Source organism: Jaculus jaculus, chromosome 3 (assembly GCF_020740685.1).
Source record: "Jaculus jaculus isolate mJacJac1 chromosome 3, mJacJac1.mat.Y.cur, whole genome shotgun sequence".
Lineage (NCBI taxonomy): Eukaryota > Metazoa > Chordata > Mammalia > Rodentia > Dipodidae > Jaculus > Jaculus jaculus.
In genome coordinates this window covers 67,866,891-67,879,849 of record NC_059104.1, presented here as the reverse complement: position 1 = coordinate 67,879,849, position 12,959 = coordinate 67,866,891, and the positions used below count along the sequence as shown (strand labels likewise).

Genomic DNA, 12,959 nt, shown 5'->3' with positions numbered 1-12,959 from the left:
ATGGTAAAACCAGGCCCTCCAGCCACTGTGAACTCCAGATGCATGTGCCACTGTGCATCTGGATTTACATGGATACTGAAAAATCAAACCCAGGTCACTAGACTTTGCAGGCAGGTACCTTAAATGCTTGACTATCTCTCCAGCCTGATTTCTACTTTGAAGGAATTCAGAGTCTACTAAGAAAGGGGCATATGACAGGTGTGACCAGAGGGTACAAAACAGGCCATAATTCAGCAGTTCTTAGAGTCTCAGATCCATATACCAGTTCCCCACTGTTGGATCAGAGTCCAGGCTGAACCAACTAGGGCAACATAAAAATGAGAGAGACTCTATGACCTCAACAGCAGCCTATTCTGTATTGGAGAGCAGGCAAAGAGTGAAGGATGGAAAACCTTCCATGGGTTTGATGCTGCTCTGCTCAAATGCTGCTGAGCTGGATCTTTAAAAGGAAGGAATAAGCAGGGCAGAGTGGGGGGGGGGGGAGAAAAAAGAATGCAATTGGAACAGGGCTATTTACTTTGTTGACTTGTTTCCCAGATATGACTCTGAGGTCTGGCTCATCTAGTTCTTAATGATAGTTTCTGCAGTTTGGGGCAATGGTTCCTGTGCCACAAGTGACCTTATCAAGCTGTGGTTTGGGAAGTTATTTACAACCCAAAAGAATTTCTGTGTTAAGGGCTGTTCCAAGGATAGCATGTCCCAGGAATTTCTGTGACTCATTAAATGATTGCTGGGACCCCCCAGATTTATTAGCCCTTACACACTTCCTCCCCTATCACCTAGCAAAGCTAACCCTGAGAGTCTGGTCTTCCTGCTATAGAAATTGAAACTTCACAGATCCCATTTCCCTAAAGGAATGCCACTGGTCCACTGGCTCTTCCTGCTAATCCCCCAGCCTATGCCACTGCACAATTCCAAAGGACTTTCCCTTGAAGAGCAATTTATCCCTCCCCCAAGGGGCATATAAGCTTAGTCCTTCACTCTGTAGCACCATCGCCTCAGCTACTTCCAGATCTAAGGTAATGTGTGCCTGCTTTCTATGTGTTCGTCTTCCACTCTCTTACTGCATGCATCATCTTCACTTACTCTGCTGTCTCAGACAGCTTCAGGAGCCCCCAAACCAGACACAGTTTGCGGGAGGAAGAAGCGATTTATTGAAGTTTACAAATCCAGGGGACATTCCATAGTGGCAGAAGAAGCTGGCACTCTTCCACAGGTCCAAGCAGAGAGAAAAAAAAAACCACAAGCCACACCAGCACCACACACAAGCACACTTCAGCAACTCCAGGCAAAGCTCAGACACTTCACATATCTTTAGACTGGAATTCCAAATCCACTTACCCTCCTTAGGGCTGGACTCTTGGATCAACTCAGTAACATTTCCTGTAACTAAAATTGCAAGCTTTAATAAAATCCTGACAATTTTCGGGGACATCAACTCAAATTACCACATGTCCCTTCTATTTTCTTTTCCTCTCTCTCTCTGTCTCTCTCTCTCTGCCTCACCCTTTGTCTTTCAGTTTAGAGTTTCTCCTTTTGGGAATTTCTTCCTCTGCTCTCACTCCAAATGAGTTCAGCCCCCTTCTGCCACTTGGGTCCTCTGTCCAGGGCTTTTAAAGATGTGTTCTGTCTGCCATGGGTGATCCAGTAAGCCCTACACCTGAGCAAGTGATGCTGGCATGGTTGGTGATCACCACTGCCATGGATGTAGGATTTGGGCTTCACGGGCCTTGTCTGTGAACCATAAATTTTAGGTTCTTATCCTTTTTATAAAAGAATTGATGGGCTAGAAAGATGTTTTAGTGGTTAAGACACTTGCCTGTGAAGCCTAAGGACCCATGTTCAATTCTTCAAGTCCCATATAAGTCAGACGCACAAGCGTGTGAGGTGACACATGCTCACAAGGTGGTACATGCGTCTGGAGTTCTAATGCAGTTGCTGGAGGCCCTGACATGCCAATTCTCTGTCTCTGTCTCTGTCTCTGTCTCTGTCTCTCTCTCTCTCTCTCTCTCTCTCTCTCTCTCTCGCTCTCCCCCCTCCTCTCTCTGTCTCTCTCTCTTGCTATCTTGCACAAAAAAGGTCAGTTGGTTTGCCTTGCCTCAGAAAAAAAAAAAAGAAAGAAAGAAATTGATAAAATGGAGCCTAAGAAGGTATGAATTATTAGGTTTATTTTAGAAAGAGTAAGTATCCAGGGGAAGGCTAGAAAGACTCAAGCCAGAAGGGAATTATCCTTGCCTGGCTGGAGGGGAAAAGAGAATGGAGAGATAAGGAAATGTTCAGGGAAGATGCACACCATGGAAAGGGAACATATATACACATGTGGGAGGTAAAACATTTAAAATATTTTAGGGATAATTAGTGTGCAATGGAAGGACCGAAAGATTCAAGCCCAGCTGGAAAGTGAGGAGGGTATATGGTGGAGATTTCCTTCACAGAGAAATCTTCCTGGAAAAGCCTCTGTCACAAATACACACATGTGGAAGACAAAGCATAAGGGCCCAGGTCAAAAGATAAAGACGAAACACAAGCTCACACAGGTGGGAAGCGGAGCATGAGAGCACAAGCTCTTCACCTTTCCATTCACATAGGGATCAAAAAGACTAAGAAATGGGATAACAAAGGACTCAAAGGCTTAAAGAAAGATCACACATGTGTCAGAGCAAAAGAGCACCCAAAATTAAGGCAATAGAGTACCCAGAAGAAGTCCCTTCCTGGGCAGAAATGAATCCAACTTTCAGTTAGGATAAGCCTTGCCATTAGATTCAGGTACATAAGGGAGAGACCTGATTGGTCTGAAAACTCAAGGAGCTGACTCAGGAGGGGTCAGCCCACCTATGTGCTAGGGTGAAGAAGAAATATGAAGTGCTGTTGTTGCAGTTACTTTCTCACTGCTGAGATAAACACCCAACAATAAGAAGATCATGGGAGGACAGAGTTTATTTCAGGCTTACTGAGTCCAGGAGAAACACAATCAGTAGCAGAAGAAGCTGCTGACTCACTCACATATATTTATAGCAGAGAAACCACCAACAGCCAGAAAACACAAAGAGCCAGAACTCAAAGTGTTCTGAACACACCTTAAGGCTGGATTACAAAATCAGCACCAAGTGACATCTTCTCCTGTAGGGTTCTGCCTGCTGGAGACTAGAGTTGCAAGCTTAATCAAAAATACATCAGGCTATTGGGGACCTACATTCACATTCAAACTACCACAGCTGTTTGTGAGGAACTGCTTGTACCCATCTTCTATGAAACTGGATCAGACGGGAGTTCTAATCCTGCCAGGGAAGGCATCTTTGTGTTCTCTTTGTGTCTTTCCTTGTCCGACTGCCTTTTAAAAAACTATCTTTCTTCTATTTCTCCTTTACCATTACTTTCCATTCTCCAAAGCAATTAACTTCCTTCCTGTCTCACTCCTTTGGGTTGTGTACTCCCTTTTGTTCTAAACCAACTGCTCTCCTACTTACCCACCTCTTTTCTTTTGGCCCAGTCTGGTGTTCCTCTCTCCCTACCTCTCTATACTTCCCCTCACCTCCCACCTGATGTAAAATAAACCTCACTACCCCAAGCTACCAGCTCAGGGTCCACAATCTCCCAAACCTTAATATAAATGGTGCTGAAACTAGGGATGGAAGATTGCTTTCTTGGGTTATCATTTTATTTCTCTCTCTCTCTCTTTCTCTCTCTCTCTCTCTCTCTCTCTCTTTTCTTTTACCTGCCACCACTGCCATCACCTTCCCATTCTTCATGCTTCCATAGTAAGTCTGTTAGATTATCATGACACCTGTCATTCTTGTACCAAGAACCTCATGACTAAGTCAAGTAACTTCCTACTTTTCCTCCATTGTGCAAGGTCTGGGATCTTGTTGTCCAAAACCTGTGGAAGGAAAAGATATTTGGATTTTCACTTGTGGTTGGCCCTATGTGACCCAGCGTCACATGTATGGAGGTTTGAAGAACTACTAGAGATACCTCCTAGTCTAATTCTTCAACCTGGCTGACTCACCAGAACTTAGCTCCTTAGATGTCTTACTAGAGCTGTGTAGCACCAATGTTAGTACCCATTACAGATCTCTTGGATGCTCCTCACACAATGTAATGGCAATGTGGTGACCTCTCTCCCACATCATTCTCACTGACCTGCTTTTGCTAGCTTACTCCTTTGTCCACAGTCTACTACATTCTAATCCAAACCAGGCATAAGAGCTACTGCTTTCCTATATAATGGAAAACTGGTTATCCAGGCCTGTTTCCCTAAAAATGACATCCCCCTTGGTTCTAGGACAGTCTTGCAATACACAGAAGGAAGACTATGTTAAAACCAAGGTAATTTAGTTCACCAATGATCAGGTTCTATTTTACTTCTATTAAAATATATGAAATCAAACAGCGCTAGTCAAGATTTTATTTAATAAAGTGACTATCAAAGTTCTCATGTCTCAAAAAACTCTTATTGCTTAAAAATAAATAAATAGGAAACTTCTGGGTAAGATGGCTACATAGGAATCATGCCAAACCAACCCAGGGAGTAATTTAAGCAAAACCAGAGCAAAATACACTCTTCTTCTGAAAAGTGAAGATGTGTAGTTTTGGGTTTTGTTTTTTTGTTTTCAGTTTTCCAAGGTAGGGTCTCACTCTAGCTCAGGCTGACCTGGAATTCACTATGTAGTCTCACGGTGGCCTTGAACTCATGGCAACCCTCCTACTTCTCCCTCCAAAGTGCTGGGATTAAAGGTGTGTGCCATCACGTCTGGCTGTGAAGGTGTATAGGTTTTTATCCACCACAGTGGAGAAGCAAGAGAGGCCAAGATCTACCAGAAAGGAGAAAACTGGCCAGAATTCTGCCAAGGTGCTCACAGACCTGATCCACATGGATCAGTGTGCCCACCCAGCCCAGGGCTGAGTTGCAAGAGAAGAGAACAAATAAGGGGATGTCCCAATTTCATCAGCCTCCTTGCAAAGTCAGGAAACTTGAATGGGAAACAGCAGAGACCAGCTGAAGTGGATACAGGTGGGGCCACCTGAGCTGTTCCAGTACAAATACAGGCTCCCTGCACTCTCCTATCTCCCAATTGCTACAACCACAAATCTCCGGAGGATGTATTCCACCTCTGGTGGCAGGCCATCTAGCACAGCTGATCAGAGCTCCAGCTATATAAACCAATACAGAGAGATAGAAGTGGGCACTCAGCTTGGTGAGATTGGAAGCCACTCTAAAACTGGAAGTGCTAATCTCTCTTTCCATGTCAGGACAGGTTATGGATTACATATTTGTGGTTGTCTTTACCATTCTCAATTAAGTTGTATTTGGGGGATGACTATTATTCCCTTTGATGCTTTCAGATTCATAGGTCCTTTGTCTTGCTTCTGTCATAATTGGGGCAAGGTCTGATTCAGACCCAGGCTGACCTAGAACCCATTTCAAAACAGAAATCTCAACCTCCCAGCTGACAGGGTAAAGGGTGTAGAGCAACACACACTCTTAGGGATTTTGGCTTTTAATCTTATCTGATTTTCAATCCCCACACTTACATGCTCTGTGCTGGTTTTTATTGCATGTGTATATTACTTAGTTGAGTTTTAGAATTTTGTCAGAAATTGCTCCACCCAGCCCACTAGAATACTTGAATAGCAGGCAAACTTAACACCTAGGATTACTTTTGTGGCTGGATTGGAGTACAAGAGCTATACTTGGCACCTTAATTTCCTACTCTGAAGGTACATAAAGTTGGATTTCCAAGTCTAAGAACACCACAGATAGTTAAAAAACTCAAGCATCAAATCACCTTAGTATGTAAAAATCACTACATTATAATATAAGAAACACAAAGAATCAAGACAATACAATCCAACCAAAAATTATAAATCTACCAGAAATGCCCCCCATGAGACTGTTTTAGGTAAAATTCCTGACAAAGATTTCAAAAAAATAATAATAATTTTATCTATACTCAAAGGAATCAAAGAAGAAAACAAGGAAATTAAAGAAGAAAACAAACTCCTGAAAGAGAACACAGGGAAACCAGCTTTATGAAATAAAGATGCCATTGTAAGACATGAGTAAAGAAATAGGGCTAGAGAGATGGCTTAGTGGTTAAGAGCTTGCCTGTGAAGCCTAAGGACCCTGTTTCAAGGTGCAATTCCCCAGGAGCCACATTAGCTACATGCACAAGGGGGCACATGTGTCTAGAGTTCATTTGCAGTGGGTGGAGGCCCTGGCATGCCCATTCTCTCTCTCTCTCTCTCTCTCTCTCTCTCTCTCTCTCTCTCTCTCTCTCTCTCTCCCTCTTTCTCTCTCTGTCTGTAGCTCTCAAATAAATAAATAAAATAAATAAAAAATTTAAAAAAAAGAAATAGAAATACTGAAGAAAAACCAGGCAGAAATATTAGCACTGGAAAACACAGTAGGTCAAATAAAAAAATTCTGGGCTGGAGAGATGGCTTAGCAGTTAAGCACTTGTCTGTGAAGCCTAAGGACCCTGGCTCAAGGCTCAATTCCCCAGGACCCATATTAGCCAGATGCACAAGAGGGCGCACATGTCTGGAGTTGGTTTGCAGTGGCTGGAGGCCCTGGCATGCCCATTCTCTCTATATATCTGCCTCTTTCTCTCTGTGTGCCACTCTCAAATAAATAAGTAAAAATGAACAAAAAAATTAAAAATTCTGTGGGAAGTCTCACTAGCAGAACTAGTAAAGGAGAGAACAGAATGAAGTAGAAGTGCAGACCAAATACAGTCCAACAAAGAGAAAGACATGCTAATAGGAAGATATGAATGGGAATTTCAAGATATTCAGGACACTGTGAAAAGTTCAAACATAAGAATTCAGGGTATAGTAGAAGGAGAAGAATTTCAGTCCAAATGCACAGGAGGCATTTTCAACAAAATCACAGAAGGAAATTTTCCCCAATTTGGGAAAGAAATGCAGATACAAGAAGGTTTCAGAACACCAAACAGAAAAATCCTGGAAATAACCTCTCCATGTCATGCTATAATTAAACTACTAAACACCCAAACCAAAGAAAATATATTGAAAGCACTTAGAGAGCAAAAGCAACTCACCTATAAAGGCAAGCCCATTGGGATAATAGCAGATTACTCAACACAAACTTTGAAATCCAGAAGGGCTTACAAAGATGTATTCCAATTTCTAAAATATAACAACTCTCAACCACGATGGCTTTATCTTGCAAAGCTGTCTATCCAAATGGAAAGAGAAATAAGGATATCCCACAACAAAAACAGGCTAAAGGAATTTATGACAACTAAGCTAGCTCTACAGAAAATACTTGAGGACTCCTTCATGTTAAAGAGAAAGCAAAGAACACAAATGCAGAAATAGGAAAAAAAAATACTCAAATAGTCAAGAGAGAAAAATGAAAAAAGGAAGCACTACAAGACAAGAAGTGTGGCAAGAATAAACACATACCTTTCAATAATAACTTAATATAATGATCTCAATGCCCCAACCAAAAGACACAGGCTTGCAGACTGGATTAAAAGGCAGGATCTTGCTGTTTGTTGCCTCCAGGAAACTCATCTCTCAATAAAAGATAGACACTGTCTTAGGGTGAAAGGATGGAAACAGGTATTTCAAGCAAATGGGCCTAGGAAACAAGCAGAGGTTGCTATCCTTATATTTGACAGGACAGACTTCAAACCAACATTAGTGAGGAAAGATAAAGAAGGTGATTTTACACTGATTAAATGAACACTCCAACTGGAGGACATTACAATCCTAAACGTATATGCACCTAACATGGGAGCTCCCAATTTCACCAAACAAACACTATTAGACTTAAGGTCAGAAATAGCACAATTGTAGTGGGTGACTTCAATACCCCACTCTACTCAATTGACAGGTTATCCTGACAAAAAATAAACAGAGAGACATCTGGATTAACTGAAGTCATGGAACAAAAGGAACTAACAGATATCTATAGAACACACCATCCAAATGCTGCAGAATATACATTTTTCTCAGTAACACATGGAACATTCTCCAAAATAGACCATATATTATGACACAAAGCAAATCTTCATAAATACAGGAAAATTGAAATAATCCCTTGTACTCTATCTGACCACAATGGGATTAAACTGTAAATCAGAAACAAGAAAACTACAGCACGTACACAAATTCATGGAGACTAAACAGTACACTATTGAATGATGAATGTGTCATTGAAGAAATCAAATAGGAAATCAATAAATTCATAGAATTAAAAGATGATGAGAATATAATATAACAAAATCTTTGGGATCTAGTGAAGGCAGCCCTAAGAGGGAAATTTATAGCTCTAAGTGCATATATTAAGAAATTAGGAGCCGGGTACGGTGGCACACACCTTTAGTCCCAGCACTTGGGAGGCAGAGGTAGGAGGATTGCCAAGGTGCCAAGGCCACCCTGAAACTACATAGTGAATTCCAGGTCAGCCTGAGCCAGAGTGAGACCCTACCTTGAAAAACCAAAAAAATAAAATAAAAAAAGAAAGAAATTAGAATTAGAAACAAAAAAACCTATATAACCAATAAAACAAAGAGTTAGTTCTTTGAAAGGATAAACAAGATTTATAAACCCTTAGCACATCTGACTAGATGAAAGAGAGAAGAGACAAAGATTAATAAAATTACAGACTAAAAAAGCACCATTATATCAGACACCAAAGAAATCCAGAAAACCATATGGAATACTTTAAGAATATATATGCTTCTAAGTTTGAAAATCTGAAAGAAATAGATGATTTCCTTGATTAATATGACTTACCAAAATTAAATCAATATGAGATAAGCCATTTAAATAGACCTATAACAAGTATGGAAATCCAAGCAGTTATAAAATGTCTCCCAAGTGGAGGATGCTTGCATGCAAGCTGGTAAAGCTGAACTGCAATGTTCTGAATTAAAGGCCTCACTCCAAAGCTGGACCAGGAAGAGATTAAATGCAAGATATGTGAAGATGTGATTTCCTCCATATGGACCTTCCTCATCTGTGTGGTCCTGTTGTGAGTCAGTCCATTTATCTTGAAGTAACTGGATAGCATATGAAGATTGGGAGTTGCATGAAAATGCATGACATGAGGAACATGGCTACAGTTTCTATCCTATCCTTAAATGGATTGACCCAGAAAGGTGTAAGAACTGCTTGAATGGACAAAAATTCTACTTGCAAGAACAAGTAGGCCTATGGTAACTGGCCTTCATAGCTAAAACATAAATGATTTGGGAAGTATGAAAAGACATTTAGCACCCTTATTCCTATGATATTTGCATCAGTGAGTGTTGATATAATTGCAAATAATGTTTAACTCCATTTCTAGCTAGTGTGATTTTGAGGAGATTATGTATGGAACAGCATTGTCTCAGCAGTTGTTTCTGTTTATATTTTACTTTTGTGCAGAGTATATTTGTGAAGATGTGTTTCAAGGAAGTCAGCACACAAAATGACACAGAAGCACAGAACCATTAGTCTATATTTTTAATAAACATATGAATGTAAACAAAAAAATTCTCCCAACTAAAATAAAGTCCAGGCCCATTTGGATTCACTGGTGAATTTTACCAAATTTTCACGAAAGAATGAACACCACTGCTTCTCAAATGTTTCCATAAAATAGAGAAGGAAGGAATTCTACCAAACTCATCACTCTGATACCAAAATTGGACAAAGACAGAACAAAAAAAGAAAATTACAGACCAATTATCCTCATGAACATAGATGCAAAAATTCTAAATGAAATATTGCCAAACAGAATACAGGAATATATCAGAAAGTTTATTCACCACAACCAAGTAGGCTTTATCCCAGAGATGCAGAGATGGTTCAACTTATGTAAATCAAGGGTGTCCACTGTTGCCACTTTTATTCAATATAGTACTGAAAATCTTAGCTATAGCAATAAGGCAAGAGACACTCACAAAAGGGATACAAATTGGAAAGGAAGAGACCAAAGTGACCTTATATGCAGATTATATAACTCTATACATAAAGGTCCTTAAAGAATACCAACAAACTGGTAGATGGGATAATACCTTTTAGGAATGTAGCAAGATATAAAGTAAACACACAGAAATCAGTAGCTATCCTATATACTAAGAAACTAGATGCAGAATGAAATCAAGGTATCTCTCCCATTCACAATTGCCTCATAAGAATAACATAAATAAGTAAAGTATCTTGGAATAAACCGAAAAAAGGAAGTGAAGAATCTCTACAATGAGAACTTTAAAACACTCAAGTGAGAAATTGTACAAGACACCAGGATGGAAAGACCTCCCACGTGTTTGGATTGGAAGAATCAATATTGTGAAAATGTCAATCTTACCAAAAGCAATCTACACATTTAATGCAATTCCCCTTTAAAATTCCAATGGAATTCTTCACAGAAATAGGAAAATATCCTAAAATTAATTTGGAAGTACCAAATAACTTGGATGGCCAAAACAATTTTGAGCAACAAAAATAATGCTGGTGGTATCACCTGCATACACCTGATTTTAAACTATATTACAAAATCATGCTGATGAAAACAGCATGGTACTAGCACAAAGACAGACATGTGGATTAATGGAACAGTATAGAGGACCCAGATGTTAATCCAGGCAGCTAGAGCCATCTGATTTTTGACAAAAGTGCAGAAATATTCATTGGAGAAAAAAACAGCTTCTTCAACAAGTGGTGCTGGGAACACTTGATATCTATATGCAGAAAGATGAAAATAGATCCTTGTCTTTCTCCATGCATTAGAATCAAGTCCAAATGGATCAGGGACCATAATTTCAGACTTGAAACTCCAAAATTGCTAGAGGAAAAAATAGGGGAACCCTTCAACATATTGGCATAGGTAATGACTTTCTGAATATAACCCCAATTGCTCAGGAAATAAAACCTCTAATGATCCACTGGGATCTCATTAAATTATAAAGCTTTTATACAGAAAAGGACACTGAATAGAACAAAGAGACAACCTAAAGAATGGGAGAAAATATTTGCGAGATATACATTTGACAGAGGATTAACATCCAGAGTATATAAAATACTCAAAAAACAAAACAATAGAAATCAAAAACACCCAATTAAAAAATGGGCTATGACAAGGGTGAAGGAGATCAACACAGAGAAAAATCAGCTCCTACCAAATCAGATATCCAGATACCCAGAGGACCCCAACACCTCATCACTGAAGCAGACCAAAAATGAACCCAACATGACTCAGGGAAATTTTGTGGAAGAGGTGGCAGAAAGAATGTCAGAGCCACATGTTGGGTCATAATATGCAGAGACATTTATCCTACCCATAACTGTGGGTTAACTCCAGAATGCACAACCCATATACCTCAACAAGGAGAGGCCAGGGGGAGAGGGTAGGAGATGGATGAGCCTAACAATGGTACCAAATTGACTGTATTTTGAGTACAAAAGTAGTTAGTAAAAAGTAATTAATAAATTAAAATTTAAAAAATGGGCTATGGAACTAAATAAAGAGTTCTCTAAATAAGAAATACAGATGGCACATAAGCATCTAAAAAAGTGTTCTACAACCTTATCCATCAAGGAAATGCAAATTAAACTACTTTGAGATTCCATCCCACTCCTATCAGAACGGCTATCATCTCAAAAAAAGGACAATGTTGGTGAGGATACCCAAAAAGGAGAACACTTCTACATTGTTGGTGGGAATGTAGTCTGGTACAGCCATTGTGGAAATCAGTGTGGAGGTTCTTGAGAAAGTGAAAAGTAAGTTTTCCATATGATCCAGCTATAGAACTCATAGGCATATATTGTAATGACTCTTTTCACTACCTTAGAGATACTTGCACAACCATGTTTATTACTGCTCTATTCACAATAGTCAGAAAATTAAACCAGCCTAGATGTCCCTCAACAGATGAATGGATAATAAGATGTGGTACATTTACACAATGGAATTTTAGTCAGAGGTAAAGAAAAATGAAATTTGCAGGGAAATGGATGTATCTGGAAAGGATTATACTAAGTGAGGGTAACCCAGGCCCAGAAAGCCAAATGTTACATGTTCTTTCTCATATGTGGATCCTAGTTACAAATGTTTATACTTGTGTGTGAGCTGGAACCAAAAATCAGAAGCAGAAAAGGTTTTTTTTTTTTTTTTTTTTTTTTTTTTTTTTTTTTTTTTTAAGGTTAACTAGATAAAGGCTATAAGGGAGGAAGGAGAGAGAAGGGATGGTATGTATATATGCAAGTAGAAGAACAAATTACAGGGAGTGGAATGGCCTTAGTGAGGCCAGGAGAAGAAATTGAATAAAAGAAGGTTGAAGGGAGGGTCAATCAAAATTCAAGATATTCTGAATAAGACATATGAAAGCCTACTTTTTTTGGATAATGGAACCTATAGAAGCCATAGATTGTTACTAGAAAAATATCAGTGCCAGTGATAGGATACCTTTCAGTGAGTTGTTGGCCAGGGAGGTCCTTGTTGCCTTCAAAACACTACAAGCTATTGCCAAGGCCCTTTATTTCCCTTGAGAATCAGATGGTAAGACCCTACTGCTAAAGACTTTACATGCATGGGTGGCAAGGTCACTGAGAAATAAAGCTATTGCTAATCTGAAAAGCTCATCACTGTAGACTAGCCAACTGAAAACTAGAAAAAGCTCTGCTACATGCAGCCCTATGGGGAACAGAAGTCATCAGTGGTGAAAACAGTGGATTCTGGAAGTCTCAAGTTTGGCCAGACAGGCCACATGACTGAACAGGTGCAGTAGTGGCATGTCTGCTCTGGGGAAAACCAAATGCTCTCTAATTGGACTGGAGGCCCACTCTATGGGAGGGAATACATGCCTGGTACTAAAAACCTAATCAAGAGCCTATGGCAGGGGAGGTCATATGTCTTAGGATATAAAGGCTGCTCTTGTCTGGTTAAATGCATATATTATGCTCACCAAAGTGCCCTGTAAGCACAACACTTAATGTTTACATTC

The 12,959-nt window shown here is 39.8% G+C and overlaps 1 pseudogene; it reads left to right on the top strand.

Annotated features, from left to right (window-relative positions):
• The first annotated feature begins 8,891 nt into the window (after nt 1-8,891).
• LOC101594982 lies at nt 8,892-9,047 on the top strand (annotated as a pseudogene).
• The last annotated feature ends 3,912 nt before the right edge of the window (nt 9,048-12,959 follow it).